The following is an 18,539-nucleotide window of genomic DNA, read 5'->3' as shown; positions in this document are numbered from 1 at the left end:
AGGGCATTCAAGGCCTCTCCTTATCTGAACTTATTCTATTTTCCCCTTGTTATTTTTTTATTACTGGGCTTAGGCCCAGTCTGAGAAAGACTGTATCAACCAAAGAGAGAGTTCCAGGGCAAAGATTGCCCATTGAAGGAGTCCCTCATGGGGCAGAAATAACTAAGTCTTAATACCACAGTTTCCCCTATATCTGCTTTATGTCCCCTGTACTTCACTTCCAATTTAACTCTCTGTTTATTATATATGTGTCTATATATATTCATGTTTTACATTTCATATGTTATATGTATACACACACTTGTAGACATTTCAAAACTAGCAACAAAATTGTTTTCCTTTCCCAGTTCTTCCTATTCCAAATCCAATTCATTTTTGTAGACCTCCATGAAATCTAATGTGATTATCCTTCCTCATCTCAGCCTAGAAGTAACTCATCTCTTCTCCACTACTCCTTATGTACTCCTTATTTCTCATACTGTGCTATATTGTAGCCATACGTCTTGGGGGAAATTTGCCATTCTTTTTAGTTGCCCAAACACTTTCCAATGTTTAGAGAATTCCTCATTTTGTGAGCCTTGATGGGAAGCAAAGCTTATATAGAACTGAATGTGCCAAATTCTTCCTTTCTTGGCTTTGCTTTCAGTTAAGGTTCAATAAATAGATGTTGAACTGAATTTTTGGTTGTGTAAATCTTTTAAGATTTTTGTATAATTCCTCTAGATGACAGGAATAAATAAATAATTTACTCAAAAAATATACTCAGGATCAACTACTGAAGGTCCAAGTCTTAATTTTCAGGAAGGTTACACATGTAAAATATATATGTGCATATAAAAATGTGTGAATTTTTCTGAAACAGAAGCATGTTATTCATTAATATTTGAATCTTTATTTTAGTCATGTGGCTCAGGAGATTGCACGCATTTATATATAGACTTTGGCAATACGTTTTGTAAACTTGGTAGAGAGGGGCCGGAGTGTTTGTAGTCTGAAGGTTTCTCATTAATCTTCTTATTAACCTTTGTATTCCTGGGAAGGTATTTGAAACATGTAAGTTCAATTAATATTTGTTGAATAAAAGTCAACTTTATCTAGGAGGGATATTTTATAGATTTCCTTTACAAACCAAACAAGCTTTAATGAAGCCTAAGATTATCCCCTGGTAACCACTCTGCTTCCTGTATTTCCAAAAAGTTCTTGTAAATTGTAAAGGGGATTATGAACTTAATGGTTTAAATGTATTCATCATTACAACAGAGTGAATGAGTATATTGAACCCAGCTGTCCAAAGAATTAATTTCTTCTATTTAACATAATTTCCCTGCTCTTCCTCTGCCCCCATGTGATTGCAAGGCAGTTAGTCAAAAGTTGAAGAAAATCGTAGAATCCCAATTTGCAGTATAAGACAATTTCAGAATTGCTGATTTTCAAGTGTTCTATTGATTCCTTGGTCAACATTATGATTTAGTTTTTCTCAAGATGGCAGCAGAGCTGGTCTCTACAAATAAACAGCATATAGGAAACAACACCTTAGACATAAAGGAGGCTAAATGGCCTAGTGAGGGAAAAGGGGTTGTGCCCCCCAGAACACTGATAGGTCTGCAATGTGTTGCAGGAAGGAGGACTGTCTATGCTGGAAAGAAGGGGAGGAAAGAGTTCGTCACTTGCAGGAATAATAAATTGACAGGAAGCCTTTTGACTAAACCAACACTTAGGTCTCTTTTGACAGGAAATGATCCTGTCTCAAGGAGTTGTTTCTGCCCCGTTCTAATCCCCTAGTCAACCCCCTGCTTCAGACCCATCCAATAGGATTTTGCTACCCAGGACTCAGTCCAAGGACCAGCAGCAAAGGGAACCTGGGAACTCCTTAGAAATGGAGGCTCTCAGAAACCCACTTTAGACCTACTGAATCAGAAACTTCATTTTGACAGCCTCCCCAGGTGATTCGTTTACAGAACTTACTTTTGGGGACTGCAATAGAATTCTTGTCCTATAAATCCATTAGTGAGATTATGAAGGACAAACTGACCATTCATTGGCTACCAGCATCGCACCAGTTTTTCCCTTGGCTACTATTCATTCATTCAATAAATATTTGGGAGGCAGATGGGCAATCATAATAAGTAATTAACATTTATTGAGCTCGTTTAGCCTCCTAGATACCCATGAAGTTATTATGCCTATTTTTTATATGGGGACTTGAGGACAATGAAGAGAAGTATCATGCCCCAGATGACAGTAACAGATCTCCCGCTACACCAGGCTCTACCGCCCACACAGAGAGTGTACCCTCATTCCCTCTTCTCTACAGGAATGTTGCACAAGGTCAGACTTCCTTTAGTCCAGAAGCAGAGTTCCTCCTCTGGCTCTCTCTGTCGTGGGCAACATTTAAGTTCGAGGTCAGAAGGAAACAGTAACTGAATTCCAGAGCTAACACTTTCCAAGTGTCTGGACAGAGTCGCAGGGCAGAAGAGTAAACTTGCAACATCCTGGGAACACCTAGACTTGCCATTTCATTCTTCCCTCCATCTTGGTCCTCCTAGGATGGGCATTGGAAGCGAGACGAGAGCCTAGACCAAACTTCCCATAATAAAAATGGCGGCCGTGCACTCTTTGCCCACAGTCGACACCCTAGCCTCCGTTCCGTCTCCTTGGTAACGTGGCCGGCTTCTCTGGCTCCAGCCTCGGCCAGGCAAGTATGCAAATGATCATCATTTCCCTCCCCCTCATTTTTGCGACAGTTGCAGCGAAAGTCACGGCAGTTGGGTGTCAGCTGATTTACTGCAGCGGCGGCAACGGCAGCTTGCAACCTCGCTGGGGAGACGCCGGCTGGGCTCGGGTTGTGGTTTGCCTACCCGGATTGAGCACCCCACATCTTCCTCACATAACGTCCTCGCCTTGTCCACCTTTGACGGGCGCCCATGGGTGGTGGGACGGACAACATCGCGGCATGAGATGAAGCTGTGACAGGTGAGGAGGCTTTCGAGCTAATCCAGGGGGAACCCCAGCATGGGACGTGCTTGCCGTGAAGGTCAGGGGCCGGGGGTCAAGGGTCGCAGTCCGTTCTGGCCGGGGGCGGTGCCAGCTGTTCGAGCGCTGCTGATGGAAGTTCTGTTCTTGACCGAGCCTGCAGGTTCAGGCCCACAGCTAGGCGGCTTTGCCTGGAGCGGGGATTCGGCCAGGGGTCTTTGGGGTTCCTTGGCCTGGTGAATGACATTTGCTTCAGGTGACACTGGCTTTGGTTTTGAGATGGGACCGCCCTGCCCTCAGTGGCAATCTAAACAGTGAGGTGGTTTGTGATGATGAGTGGGTGGTTATTGACTGCGCTTTCAGATAACGGGCTTGCTTTTGGGGTACGCATGCTCTGCTTACCTGTTGGTACTCCTCTCTAGTTTGCTCTTGCCTAAGGTACTGACGTCTGTTAGAGTTTCATCTTTGAGGTGCCACCTGCCTGCCTTCCATCCTTTTGCCCTAGGACTTGGTTTAAGGATACCTGCTACTCCCACTTACTTACTTTTGGGTCCCAGCGTTCTGCAGCCATATGTTTGGAGTCAGCATTACCCTGCCCTTGATCCAAAAATTGCGTTTTATGTTTTGATTCACTTGCTTTGTCAATTTCTCAGGTCCCAGGCAGAATTTGCTGGTTCTTATAGCTTGAAATTATGGCAGGTACAGTTGCATCTTGGACAGCATTGGCAATGTTGATGCTGCGGATTTTAGGATTCAGTGAGAGGAACAGCTTGCTTTCATGGTAACATTTGCCATAAGCCAAAAATGGCAGGCTATGACTCTTTTAGATGCTTATTGCTTAGGACTTTATGAATAAGATGGCAAGAATCGTAGGGTGTAAAAGAGAAATTGAGTTTTTGAAATTTTGGTATGACACAGATTTTCTTGCTTTATAAGCTACATGTGACTGGAAGTGGAGAGCAGTTTAAAAGTAAAAATAGTGTATTGAAAGGCCTTTATTTATGAAGAATCCAAAACTGCCCTTGATTTCATTGAAAATAACATCTTAGTTATTTCAGATTGGGAAAACGGTATAAATAAATAGTAAATGCCTTGTTAATTTCAAAAAGAGATTATTATGGAGAATTTATTTACTTAAATGTCTGTCTCTATTTTTAAGATACTCCAGAGCTCTACTTAAAACTAGACTATACACTTTTTCTTATTGCCACCTGTACATAGCTAAATTTTAAAAGATTTGGTAGGTAAATCAAAGGGACTGGGCCTTACTTTATTTGAGTATCATTATGGAAACTTATATTTTGAGTAGTGAGTCTTGTATCTTATAATTTCCTTTTATTTTTATCTTGGATATAAGTTCTGTTTTGAAGCAAAGTGAGTGGGGTGGTTTATCTATTTAACAGGCTTAGCATTGAACACTTTAAAAGTAGTGAGCTAGTTTTTGTGTCTTTGTCATGAGAAAAGTAGGATAACATTTAGCTTTAGTAGCATTCTCTGTGTTAGGTGTGAGTACTTAAAGTTTCTTTTGGACCTCAGGTGAAGAGGATTGAATTAATTTTTCTCAATTCATTGATCATCATTGGCTGTTCAAGGTGTGTCTCCTTTTTTTTTTTATTCATTGTATTTTATTTCCAATTCCCACTCCATTTCCTTGCTCATCAACCCATGGGAAACCGTTTTTAACATGTGTGATGTGTATACTTATGTTCGTATGTGTTATTAAATGTATATTGTTTTGGATTGTTTTGGGTGCCCACATTTTTGATTTTTAGAGATAGGTATATTTTGTATGTTATATGTTACGTATCACATATGTTATATAATATTGTATATTGAAAATTTTTTTCTCTTCCTACCACGTTTTAAAGATCTATTTGTGTCACTCTCCATTGCATCTGACTGCTGCACAGTGTTTCAGAGAGTATATCCATGACAGGTTTCCATCTACTCTTATTTGCAGATACCCATTTTACCTTTATTTTCCTACTGCTGTAAACAGTTCTATAATAAACATACCTCCAAGATCTCTGTGATGCTTTCTTTGAGATTTACATCCAGGAATGTGATTTCTGGATCATAAGGCATTCACATATTTTATCAAAGGACTGCTAGATTGTGTTTCAGAACAAACTGTAATAGTTTATATACCTCTGCAGGCAGGTCTGGGGGGTTTCTATGTCCTTATAGCTCCACTGTTGCTTAGTGTTATCCAGTGTCCTAGTTTTTCCACACTAATTGATACAAAGTAAAATCTCATTTTAAATTACATTTCACTATTACTAAGGAGTTTGAGGATTTCTTCATGTGCATTTTATCTTTTTGATTTTCCCTCTTGTAAAATTGTTCATCCCTTTCTCATTTTTGAGGTTTCATTCCTTGTTGATCTGCAGAAGCTCTTGTATTTCCTTAGATACTAGTCTTTTAAATATTTTAAGTATCCCTGTTCCTATTTTGTCATTTGTAACGTTTTTCATGATGTGCTTCATTGAACAGAAATCCTCAATTTTGATGTAGTCACATTTTTAAAAATTTGCCTATGGTTTGTGCTTTGGGGATTTTAAGAAGTCTTTCCCCAAATCCTATGTCATAAAATTATTCTTATTTTATGTTCTACTAACTTCATAGTTTTCCGTGAAATGTGTAGGTCTTTAGTGCATCCTGAGTCTTTTTATATGTCACAAGGGAGAGATTCAGTTTATTTTCCATATAGTGTGCCAGTTTTCCAAGTGGCATTCTCTCCTTTACCCTTAGATAAGATGCTACACTCATTGTATATCAAGTTCTCATACATACTCTGAATACTGTATTGTGTTCCTTTGGTTTGTTTGCTCGCTCTTGCTGTAATACCATGTGTTTTTCACACAGTGGCTTTGTATTAATTTTTTCCCCTATGTGAATAATTCTTCCCATTTTGTTTTAGCCTGTGTTTGAAATAATTACAGATCCTAGGAAGTTGCAAAAATAGTACAGAGAGGGCTGGTTCCCCCAGTGGTTACATTTTATATAACATCACCCAGTTGTTACATTTTATCCAACTATATATAGTATAATAGCTAAACCCAGAAATTGACATGGGTGCAATGCCTGTGAATGGCTCAATGCCATTTTATCACCTGTGTAGATACCTGTAACCATCACTGCAGTCAAGATAGAGAACTGTTCCATCATCATGAAAATCTCCTTCCGGCTACACCTTTTTAGGCACATCCATCTCCTTTCAATCCCCAACCTCTGCTCACTAATCAGTTTTCCATCTCTATAATTGTATCTGTACAGGAAGTCTGTATAAATGGAATTACACAACATACGATTTTTTGAGATTGAGATTCATCCAGATTGTTGCATGAGATAATTTTTGAGATTCATCCAAATTGTTGCATAATTTGAGTAGTATTCCATGGTATATGTGTACTGCAGTTTGTGTAACCATTCACTGGGACATTGGGGCTCTTTCTAGTTTTTGGCTATTACAAATGAAGGTGCAATGAACATTCTTGTAGTGTGTGTGTGTGTGTGTGTGTACGAAGTTTCACGTTTTCTGGGATAACTGCCTTGGAAGGTGATTGCTGGGTGGTATGATAAGTGTAGGTTTAGTTTGTGAAGAAACTGCCAAACTGTTTTTGCAGAGTGGCTGCACCATTTTATGTTCCCACCAGCAATGTATGAGAGATTGAGTTTCTTTGCATCCTTGCCAGCATTTGGTATTATCACTATATTTTTATTTTATTTTTTTAAAGATTTTATTTATTTATTTGACAGAGAAACAGCGAGAGAGGAACACAAGCAGGGAGAGTGGGAGAGGGAGAAGCAGGCTTCCCGCCAAGCAGAGGACCTGATGTGGGGCTCGATCCCAGTACCCTGGGATCATGACCTGAGCCGAAGGCAGATGCTTAACAACTGAGCCACCCAGGAGCCCCACTATATTTTTATTTTAGCTGTTTAGATGTGTAGTGATATCTCACTGTGGTCTTAATTTGCCCCTCCAAATGGCTAGTGATGTTAAGTAGCTGGTAGGGCAAGTTCTCCATTCTTTGCCCATTTTCAAAGTTGGTTTAGCTATTTGTGGATTTTTACTCTTTTCTATATATTTTAGAGCTAGAGTTTCTAAAAACAACATAACTAGAATTTTGATTGAGGATGCATTGAATATATAGATTTATTTTGGGGAGAATTGACATCTTCGTAATACTAGGTCATCTTATCCAAGAACATTGAATGGTCTTCCATTTATGACTGAGCAGAATTTTTGTTGTTGTTGTTGTTTAAAAAAATATTGTGCCTAGATACTATTTTAAAGTAGATTATTATAGATAGAAGAAAATGCTACTGATTTCCATATATTGATTTTATCTTTGTTGTGTTCTACTAGACAGAGATCAAAATTCATAGTATAAATCTGGAAATAATTTTAGTATTTGTAGTGTTAGGCCTGGAACTAGGTAGTGCCTTTATTCCTGGTTTGTCTATTACATTTCTCTGTGACACTTGTCTGTTTGTTGGGGCAGGTGATTAAAATATGCAGTTAGTGAGGTTTGTAGGTTCTTTTCCCATTTTGTCCCCTTCATTGTTGCACTTTATACAAAGTTCATAGTCTTAGCTATGTGCATGCCATTGATCATCAGCAGAAGCAGCTGTGAATTTTTCTGTGGCCCAATGAAATCCTGTCATCAATAAGAGGATACCTTATATTCCTACATAATCATAGTATTATGATGTCAACTTAGAATCTGAACTCTATGCATGTGGTTCATCTGATGACTTAAAACTACTTTGCTAGTAAGAGTGCAAAAAATTTTGTTGGAAGAAGCCCTACATCATGACTGCATTTAGAAAGTCTTTGTCTAAGTGGAATTTTTATTTTTTTCTATTAACATATATACTATATTCATGAAACATTAAATACTTTAAATAAAATTAGGCATCTTTTCCAAAATGTGTTGGTGATGTTTAATGAACATGTAGGGTTCTCCCCCCCCACCCCGATAGTTGCTTAGGTTAGTGGGAGTCAGAAAATGATGGAACAATAAAATGTTAGGGCAGTGGTGAGTAGTTCAGGGCAGAGAAAATTTCTTAATTGCCAAGGGTTATTCTCCAGGCTCTTTTAGAATAGAAAATTACTGGAAATACATGGCTTTTTAAACCACTGTCTTCCATTCAGCTTAGCAATTGTAACTTATGACCTTTCAAGCTCACTCAAGGTATTTTACTAGTATTTTGCACGTACATATTTATCTCTGAATGTTGGTAGTTAATATATGTCAGTGATAGCAGATTGATAAAAGTGTGCCAGTTACCTTCTGTTCTCACATTTAAGTTATTTATTTGGCTGTCTTCCTTAAGGGTTCTTCTTTTCTCTAAACATTTCAAATACAAACAAACAATAAAAACCACCATTAGGGGGAGTGAAAAGTTCACACTAATAAAATATCACTTTACTTAGTTTAAGAAGCAGTTTTGTGACTCATTAACAGGGCTTTGTGAGTAGTAGTGATTAAAGTAAACCATGTCAGCTAATTAGCTGCATAGGTCCTGTGGTATGTCTGGCTTCATATGTGTCACAGATAGAATAAAAGAGGCTCCAATATAGGAACAACTTGCAGCTGGTGAAAAACAATTAGTGTGTTAGGGATTTGATTAGAGGGACTTATATTAATTGCTGACATTGTTACAGAAAAACTAATTGATAAGCAACTTTTCTGTGAAATCCAAAGCATGTAAAATCAAGATGGATTTTAATTTGCAACTTTTTTGAAAACCAAAACAAACCTACTTTGTTCAGTACTTTGTTCACTTATTCAACAAATATTTGGGTGCCTGCTAAGTGGCAGAAATTCTAGGCACTGGAAATACAGTATGGAACAATAAACATAAATCATCACCTCCATGGAGCTTACGTTATAGTGGGAAAGCCAGATGACAAATAAGCAAAATGTTTGGTATGTTAAAGGATTGTAAATGCTTTGGAGAAATACAATAAAATACTGTGGGGATGGTGGATTTTACAATTTATGTTGGTCAGGAAAGGCCTCCCTGAGAAGATGACATTTTAGCAGAGACCTGAAGGGGGTGAGGGAGTGTACCATGAAGACCTGGGGGACACTTCTGAGATAAGACCCTGCCTGATAAATTGAAGAAAACCAAGAACCAGAGTGGATGAAGAGAAAGCAAGAGAGAGAACAACAGCCTCACTTGTGTAGGATAGGCAGTAATAGTTTGGCTTTTACTCTGGGTGAGACAGGAAGGCACAGGGGGAATTCTGAGTAGCTTTGTGATATGATGTGATTTTTTAAAAAAATAGTGTCATTTTGCATGCTCTATTGAGATTGTAAAGGGGGCAAGGGTGGAAACAGGGAGACCAGTTAAGAGGCTATTGTATTATCCATAGTGGGAGTTGCTGGCAATTTGAAATGGGGTGGCGGTAGTCAAGGTATAGAGGAGTCTTTGGGTTCTGGATATAGTACTCTCTGAAGGTATTGCCAGTAGAGTTTTCTGATGGATTGGGATGTGGAATGTGTGTGAGAGAAGAATCAAAGATGATTCTAGGATTTTGGCCTATGAAGCTGTAAAAATGGAGTTGTTATTAACTAAGATGGTGAAGACTGTGGAAGGGGCAAGTTTGGGGAAGAAGACCAGGGACTCACTTTTGAACAGGTCAAGTTTGAGAAGCTAATTAGCCATCTGGAGGGACATACTGAGTAGGAAGCTGGATAGGTGAGTTTGGAGTCAGAAGAGAGCCCCAAGCTGTAATTGGTAATTATCAACATATAGTTGGTATTTAAGCTGTGAGACTTGGTGAAATCACTGAAGGAGGGAGAAAGGAAGGAAAGGAGTGTTGCCAGAAAAGAAGTCCAAGGACTGAGCTCTTGGTATGCCATCATTTAAACGTCAAAAATGAGGAAAAATGGAGACTAAAGCTAGAGATCAATCAGGAAGGTGTGAAGACTTGGAGGGCAAGAGAAGCGTTTCAAGGAAGAGGAAGTATGAACTACGCCAAATGCTGCTGGTAGGTCAGGAAGATGCGGGTTAGAACTTGACGTTGGATTTAGTAATGGAGGGGTCATTGGTGACCTTGTCAAGAGCAGTTTTGTGATAGGCAGAACACTTTCCTGTAGTCTCTAAGGAGAAGGGTAATGTTACAAATGAGGACTTTTTTTTTTTAAGATTTTATTTATTTATCAGAAAGAGAGAGAGAGACAGAGGCAGGCAGAGGGAGAAGCAGGCTCCTTACTGAGCAAGGAGCCCGATGTGGGACTCAATCCCAGAACCCTGGGATCATGACCTGAGCCGAAGGCAGATGCTTAACCGACTGAGCCACCTAGGCGTCCCACAAATGAGGACATTCTGACTTGGAAAGAGGTTGCATATTTCCTTAAGGCTTGTAAATAGAGGAGCTGGATTAGTCCGTAGTCGTCGTACGACTGTCAAATCTTTGTACTTACCGGCAGACCTTACTGATCCCTAGAATACTGTGACAGTTCAACTTCCAGTTTGGGGAATCGTGTTTGTTTCTACTTCTGGGTAGTTTAATTTATGAGCAATGAGAAACTTCAGTGCTTAATTTAGTTTTGATGGCAAAGTGAGGGAAACAAGTAGGAATAATTGGAGATGCAGATGAGATTAGAGGCGAGTGGGTCAAAGTTGGTTCTACCAAATGAGGCCTGCTTTCCCTAAAATGTAGGGGCTTGATGGTCATCATTTGCTTTTTAGCTTAATCAGTTAACTCTTGAAACTGAGGCAGTTTGGTTGATAGAGCATAAGTTGAATTCAGACATCCTGATTGCTGCTGTAGAAATTTAGAACATGACTCATGCCTCAAAATCTATGAATCGTTTAGAAAATTGTGATATATTTTTTGACCAGATAGCTCTACAGTTCTTCACACCTGACTCTCATGTGCTCAGGGCTGTTTTGCAATAAGAAATAAGTGTAGTCTTCTGTTGCCATCTGCTCGTTGCACATGTCCTTTTAAAACAGAATATTGGAACTCCCTTGAAAAAGCGGTCCTTAAGTGTCATGTTCATTGGGAATTGTTTTCTTGCCACTCAAATACTAAAGTATGATCTTGTCAAGCTACTGACAAACTTAGTGTTCAGAAGGTCGTGTCCCTCACAGCTCTTTAATTCCGGAAACCTTTTGTTCTGAGTAAGCAGCTCAGTAATTTTTTCAGTACATTTTATGGCCTAGCTATCTTACTGCATTACAGTAAACAGTCTTTATGATCTGATTCAGTTTTTTCCAAGTCTTCAATAAATTGGTAACAAAAGCACAGCACAACGAAAATTAATAATCTTAATGATCACTGCCTTCATCACATCATATTGTGAATTTAACTTGAAGACACTCTTTTGACAAATGATGTAGGAATATTCTATGAGTAAACCTTTACAGACTCTTCTTTCTTTTATTGTAACTGTGGCAAGCAAAGTTCAGCTGTTTAGTGTATAGTCTCTGTTACTCATGTTCCCCATAGGAAGGTGGGTAGTGTAGGCCTACTCTTCTGCACGTGTTGAGAGAGAATTTGAGTTTGTTGTCTGTAAGTCTCAGGGGGCCTGCCTGAGGCACAGGAAGTACACATACCGAGATGATGTTGACTCCTTATGAAAATACCTGCATTTGTGGGATAGAAATACATCTTGCTTTTGCAGTTGAGAGTTTAAAAAGTAATGTCAAGAAATTAACATTGATCTCATACTAGATTTTTCACATATTATTCTGTTTTATAGCTTTTAGAAATCACATGGGATATCAGTGTCACATGGGATATTGCAGAATAGGATGGTCTTATCAGAGTATCACTGCATAGGTTGTTGATAGCTTTAAAGGAAGAAAAAATAGTACAGTGGAAGTATCTGGTAGTCAGTGCCTTAATCAAATGGTGTGGGACAATGTGATGTTGTGTACCTCCTGTGATACAGTGTGGAGTGTGCAACGTCACTTATGAAGTATTTTCGCCAAAAATGTTTTACTTGAGCCTACTGATGCCTTTAGATCCAGTTTACAGGAAAATAGGAGATAGAGAAACAAGGTAAATGACATCATAAAAAAAATCACACAAATCTAAAATGTGTAACATTTTATAAGCAATTGATTTTGTTTTGTTTTTTAAAGTTAGTATGAAAAAAGGAGGTTGGGACTGTTCTAGAACTAAAGACTAAAGAGACAAAACAACCAAATTCAATGCATACAACTTGAATATTTACTGGTTTAGAAAAAGTTACAAAAGACATTTTTTTAGACCGTTGAAGTAATTTGAATATGGACTGGATAATAGGTGCTATTAGAGAATTATTACAGCATTGATAATGGTGATTGCGATAATGATATTCTGTTTATGAAAGAGAATGCTCTTTATATTTAAGCTCTTTATTTTATTTAGTGGTGAATTGTCGTGTGTAGGTTATTTTCAAATGGTTTAGCAACAAAGAGTATGTATATATGTATATGTATGTATATACATACACAAATATTGACAAGGGACATATGACATATTTGTTGAATGATCTGTATACTATTTTTTGAACCTTTTGTACATTTGAAATTTTTCATAATAAAAAGTTGGGGAGAGTCAGGAAAAGTAAATTTCATTCTAAGTTTTTTATTAAAAGAATAATCAAATAGTCTAAATCTAATGAGAAACAGGGATGTAAGATCTTCCCTTATTCCTTGAATTCTTCTTTGGCTTTCTAGGACCTCATATATCTAGGTGGAAGAAAGCTGAAAAAATAGGAAGAGGATGATTGTGAGAGAACTGAACCAGAAAAAAGGGAGAGGGTTGAGGATTAGCAAGTGCTCAGCCATGTCAAACTAGCAGCCTTATTATACTGTAAGGACTGAATAAGATGGTTGGATTTAGAAAGAATGGAAAGAATAGGTGTCAAAAGTCCATTAAAGTCAAAGCATTCTCTTTGCTCGGGCCTCTCCAAGGCATCGCTTCTCTCTGTTAGTACTGGAGAGTTCTGCCCTGGAGTGTCATATTAGAGAAATCGTTGATCTCTTCATGTAGAGGGATATCTTCAGTTCCTTAGATCTTGTTTAAGGATAGAACTCAATTACACGAGGCCTTTTGTAGTAAGGAAATGGAAACAGAGTCAAAGACCACCGGTTTCAAAATGTTGATTTTAATTAGAATGTCAGAGAGAACTGGATTTACAACCAGGGGTCAGTAACAGGGGGAGGTGTTTTGGACAAAAATGACATGTGAGCGTGTTTGAAGGATGAAGGCTAAATTTAGTAGAGATTAAAATGGTCGACAGGAGGAGCATAATTAAGGGAGTAAGGTTCTTGAAAGAGTTCAGAAGGGGTTAGATTTAACAAAAAAAAAAAAAAAAAAAATCTTCTCTTGCTTGGCACACAGTGAGAGCTTAATAAATGCTAGTTATTGTTATTCTGTTTATTCATTCAGTAGATACATATTGACCACTAGTGGAAGTCAGTTACTATTCTAGGTGTTGGTGAGCCACCGCAAATCCCAGTAGAATGCAGTTTGCTTGATAATTGTTAAATAACAAAGGTGGTGGGTTTACATAGATGATCTGGTTTTACCCTTGAGGAACGCAGATTGTAATGGAACATCAAATTTCTAAACAAATAACTACACACAAGGCTAAGTGTTATGTACCTGTATATAGAATTTATAGTGAAAACATGTTTGCAGAAGTAGTGAATCAGGGGGGCGCCTGGGTGGCTCAGTTGGTTAAGCGACTGCCTTCGGCTCAGGTCATGATCCTGGAGTCCCTGGATCGAGTCCCGCATCGGGCTCCCTGCTCGCCAGGGAGTCTACTTCTCCCTCTGGCCCTCCCCCCTCTCATGTGTTCTCTCTCATTCTCTCTCAAATAAATAAATAAAATCTTTAAAAAAAAAAGAAGTAGTGAATCAGGGTTTGGGACAGAGTGCTCACAGCAGAGAACTAGTATTTCAAAGATGATAGGCTACAGATAAATTCTTGTTAAACATTTTTTGGAAACTCCATGTGTGCACATGTGCATCTTTAAAACAAAACCTGGTGAGTCAAATAAAACCATTTTATTTATTTATTAAAATACATTTTGGAATACAGTGAAGTGTCCAAAGGTGGGAGGAAAACCTTAAGACCAACGATTTATCTTCAGAATTAGGATTCCCACTCAGTTTAGTCTCTTCTTAATTTCCTTCTTCATAGGTAGCCGTGATTATTGTGTGTTTTGGTTTTGTTTTTCTGTTTTGGCCTGGTGTCATTACAGAATTGTGTGGTTCAGTTGGTTAAGCTTCCAACTCTTGATTTTGGCTCAGGTCATGATCTCAGGCTAAGTGCTCAGTGGGGAGTTGGCTTGAGATTTCCCCCTCCCTTCACCCCCACCCCCAAGCTCACACTCATGCTCTCTCTCTCGCTCTCAAAAAAATAAAAAATAAAAAAAAAGACCAACCAAAAAAACCCCACCAAAACACAGGGCATGGGGGTGGGTTGTGCAGGGGGCGGGAAGGACAGGAAGCGGGTTCTGCCAAAGGGAGAAGTTGAGTTGTGGTAAGTCTCAATGAAATCTCAGTTGACCCTAGAGGGTGAGGGGAATTCTAAAGATAGAATGACCCTTTAGGGCTATGTTGAATTGATGTGAGGGGGCCTGGTTTTTATATCCTTGAGTTGATCAGTTATTGGATATGGACTGTCCTATGGGAAGGGGATAAGAACTTGGGCAAAGCATCTACCTTTGACTAGGGCAGGCCTTGGTGGGTTCTCAGCAGCTCTCAGCAGCTGGGTTATAAGTCCTTAATTCCTAAAGGAAGGTCTGGATGCAGACCATCCCTCACACTTAAGATCCTGTTTCACATTCATCCCTTTAAACATCTCTTATGCCCCATTTCCTCCCTCCCTCCCCCATGTGCTGCTGAGCCCAGACATCATATCATTTTATCCAGGAATACTAGAGTTCTACTTACCTTTGAGTAATGTGATTTAGTAAAACATATTGATTAACCAGGTTGACAGGAGAATGACATTTTTTAGTATATGGAAGTTTGCAGTAAATGAAGATAGTATAGAATAGTGAAGAGTAGGCACCCCTGGCTGGCTCAGTAGATAGAGCATGCAACTCTTGATCTCAGGGTTGAGTTCAAGCCTCACATTGGGCATAGAACCTACTTTAAAAAAATAGTGAAGAATATTTATTGCATTAGGAATCAGGAGGTCTGTATATGCCTCTGAGCTCTGAGATGTTTGCCATGTGATTTTGAGAGAATTGCCAATGGACCTAAATATCCACCAAAATAAAAACTATTAGATAGTAAATGGGCTATATTCTCTCCATTTTTAAATTAGGAAGCCAGTTTATTTTTTATTTTTTTTGTCAACTATAAAAACCTTTCTTTTACAATAGCTTAAATGTCAAAAACAAGCAAAGCCTTGCCAGGTAGACCCACATTTCATCAACTTGCAGTGACTTGATTTACTGATGCAGGCAAAGGGTGATCGCGTTTTTGCCACTCTTGTGGAACACTTTCTGTTGAATTATCTGCTGCCATTTATCTTTTTTTTTTTTTTTAAGATTTCATTTATTTATTTGAGAGAGAGATAGTGACAGAGACAGCAAGAGACAGCACAGCAGGGAGGAGAGGAAGAAGCAGGCTCCCGGCCAAGCAGGGAGCCCAACGTGGGGCTCGATCCCAGGACCCTGGGACCATGACCTGAGCCGAAGGCAGACGTTTAACCGATTGAGCCACCCAGGCGCCCCTCTCTGCTGCCATTTAATGAAAATGTTTTCTGAGTTCTAATTTCTCTGAGACCAGATGATGTGTCTGTTCCCCTTTTGCCTTATGTACGTTATCACTTCCCTTCTTCCCCTCATGCTTGCTTCCTCCCTCTTTCCATCTCACTCTGCTTGGAAAGTAACAGTCACATGTCTTTGTCTTGCCTCTAGCCTTACACATTGCATCAAACCCCATGATTCACTGTTTTTCGTAATTGTCTTGTATTTTCTTTTTCTTTCAAAACTCATAATTTTAGCTAAGCTTCTTATCTCTGTGCACCCAGGCTAGTTGTAGTAGCATCATATCTGTTTCCCTGTCTGCAGTGTTTTCTCTGTGTTAATCTGAACTTTATACTATGTCACCGCGTTTTAGCATGTCGCTTCTCTATTTAGAGATCTACGTATGGGACCACTAAGTCTCTTTAGTCTGATCCTGCTTAAGACTAATGTGAAATCTTGTAATATCTTCTCCCTTCTCAAAACCTATAGTTAGTAAATTCTGGTTAAGTGTAGAATTGTCTCATGTATTAGAATCCGAATTTATTGATGACTTCACTGGGCATCTGTATCATAATAATAGTGCCTATCCTTTATGTAGAGGACTTTTGATATTTCAAAGTGCTTTTTCTTTTCTCTTGTCCGCATAGTGCCTTTATGTAAAACCTAATAATCAAAAGCCATGTTGCATCTTTATCAGCTTGGTGTGCTGAACACCAGGTCCTATCTGTTGTATCTCTAAAAGAGCTCTCATATTCATCTTACTATTGCCGTTCTCGCCACTACTACCTTGCATCATATATTTATTAAAGACATCCTATATGGCAGACATGCTAAGTATCATGTGGTGAATACACAGATGTGGTTCTTGATCTTAGGGAACACGAGCATAGAGTACCAGGGCAGAGTAGTAGTCATTTGTTCATTAAACAAAAAAATGCAGAAATAAGTAAGGAGAGTTTGTGATAAATGTCAGTACCATCGTTTCTCACTAGCAGTACTGCAGTAGCCCCATTGGTCTTCAAACCCAGAGTTTTATCCCTGTCCATTGTGTTGCAGCTAGACTGATCTTTCTGAAAAGCAAATTCAAATTTAAAACACTTGACCTGTTTCCTATTGCTGTCAGGTTAAACTCCAAATTCCTCCAGATGGCTTATCAAGTCCTTTATGATTGGTGCATATCTACCTGTTGTTTCTTGTCTCATCATTTGGCCTTTGTGCTCTGAATGCCAACTCTTACTATTTTCACTGTCGAGAAAGAATTGAGCTCTCTTACCTATGGGATTCAGAACATGTGATTCCCTCAGCTTCTTCCTGGGTTAATTCCTACTCATTCTCACCATTATTTCTTCCAAGAATCCTTCCTGGATCCATTAAAGTGTAGGTTAGGATATCGATCTTTTTTGTCTCCATAGGTCTTGAGATTTCTCCTGTATCACACTCTGTGGTAATTGTTTGCTTGCATATGTGTAAGCCCCATTGGATAGTTGAATTGTGTCCATTTTATCTATAGGCACAAAATGAAAACTTGGGAAATGCTGCTCTAAAATGTATACAGAACTTAATTTGAAAGCTGTTTTAGTATCACATAGGAGTTTGTAGCATTACTTCTAATAAAGTCATGCAGAACTGAATTGTCATATTTGCAGATAATAGAATTGTGTCTGACAAGCATATACAGTAGTTCTTTTATTTTATAGCAGAAAGTCATTGAAAGATCATAACCTTATTAAAAATCCAACTTTATTAAATATGAAATGGCAGTGCTGGAAGAAACCAGTAGATGTGGAAGCATAATGTGAAGAAGTAGCAAAATCTGTGTTTTTAAAAAATTAATATTTACTGAGCATCTGCCATGTGCTAGCTATTTCACTAGTTGCATTACATGTATGGTTTCTCTCGATCATTAGGACAGCTTTCTTAAAAGAGGGTATTATTGTCCATCTTTTACAGATGGGGAAGCCGAGACCCAGAGGGGTAACTTTTTCAAGATTCCACAGAAGAGCCAGGATTTGAATACAGTTCTTTTTTTTTTTAAATATTTTTATTTATTTATTTGAGAGAGAGAGAGAGCATGAGAGGTGGGGAGGGTCAGAGGGAGAAGCAGACTCCCAGCTGAGCAGGCAGCCCGATGTGGGGCTCGATCCCGGGACTCCAGGATCATGACCTGAGCTGAAGGCAGTCACTTAACTGACTGAGCCACCCAGGCGCCCCTTGAATACAGTTCTGATTGTAAGTTTAGTGTTCTTTCAGTTATGATTATTTTTATTGTTGTTGTTGACTGAAGTACAATTATATTTCTATACAGAACTGAGAAATAGAGGAGAGTCAGTGAAATAGAGAAATACACGAAATTAAAGCAACCAAAAGAGGGCACCTGGGTGGCTCAGTTGGTTAAGCGACTGCCTTCGGCTCAGGTCATGATCCTGGAGTGCCGGGATGAGTCCCACATCGGGCTCCCTGCTCAGCAGGGAGTCTGTTCTCCCTCTGACCCTCCCCCCTCTCATGCTCTCCTTCTCTCAAATAAATAAATAAAATCTTTAAAAATAAAAAAATAAAGCAACCAAAAGAGATGACTTAGAGGTAAACATTAAGATCCCTGCTCTTCATGATTTGATTTTTTTGACTTCAGATGATTCAAAATAAATTAATTTTATAAATAACTCTTGGGGAGAAAACTAAGCCTTAGAAATGATATGATCAAAGACTGCATGATTAGTGGCAAAATGAGAAGTAGCATCTAGAACTCCTGATATTTGACTGTGAAGCTTGATCAGTTAAAAATTTTTATTTAATAGGGGCGCCTGGGTGGCTCAGTTGGTTAAGCGACTGCCTTCGGCTCAGGTCATG

General features: G+C 38.8%; 1 protein-coding gene across 1 annotated transcript in view; it reads left to right on the top strand.

The window, feature by feature from the left end:
* Window positions 1–2,941: 2,941 nt before the first annotated feature.
* The window catches only part of WDR7 (WD repeat domain 7), a 345,210-nt gene continuing 329,612 nt past the window's right edge, over window positions 2,942–18,539 (top strand). Inside the window, exon 1 of the mRNA XM_021686377.1 lies at window positions 2,942–2,973. The gene's annotated coding sequence lies outside the window, so the exon portion shown is untranslated. The remainder of the gene's footprint in view (window positions 2,974–18,539) is intronic.

Source organism: Neomonachus schauinslandi, chromosome 14, assembly GCF_002201575.2.
Source record: "Neomonachus schauinslandi chromosome 14, ASM220157v2, whole genome shotgun sequence".
Lineage (NCBI taxonomy): Eukaryota > Metazoa > Chordata > Mammalia > Carnivora > Phocidae > Neomonachus > Neomonachus schauinslandi.
This window is presented reverse-complemented; position numbering and strand designations above follow the sequence as displayed.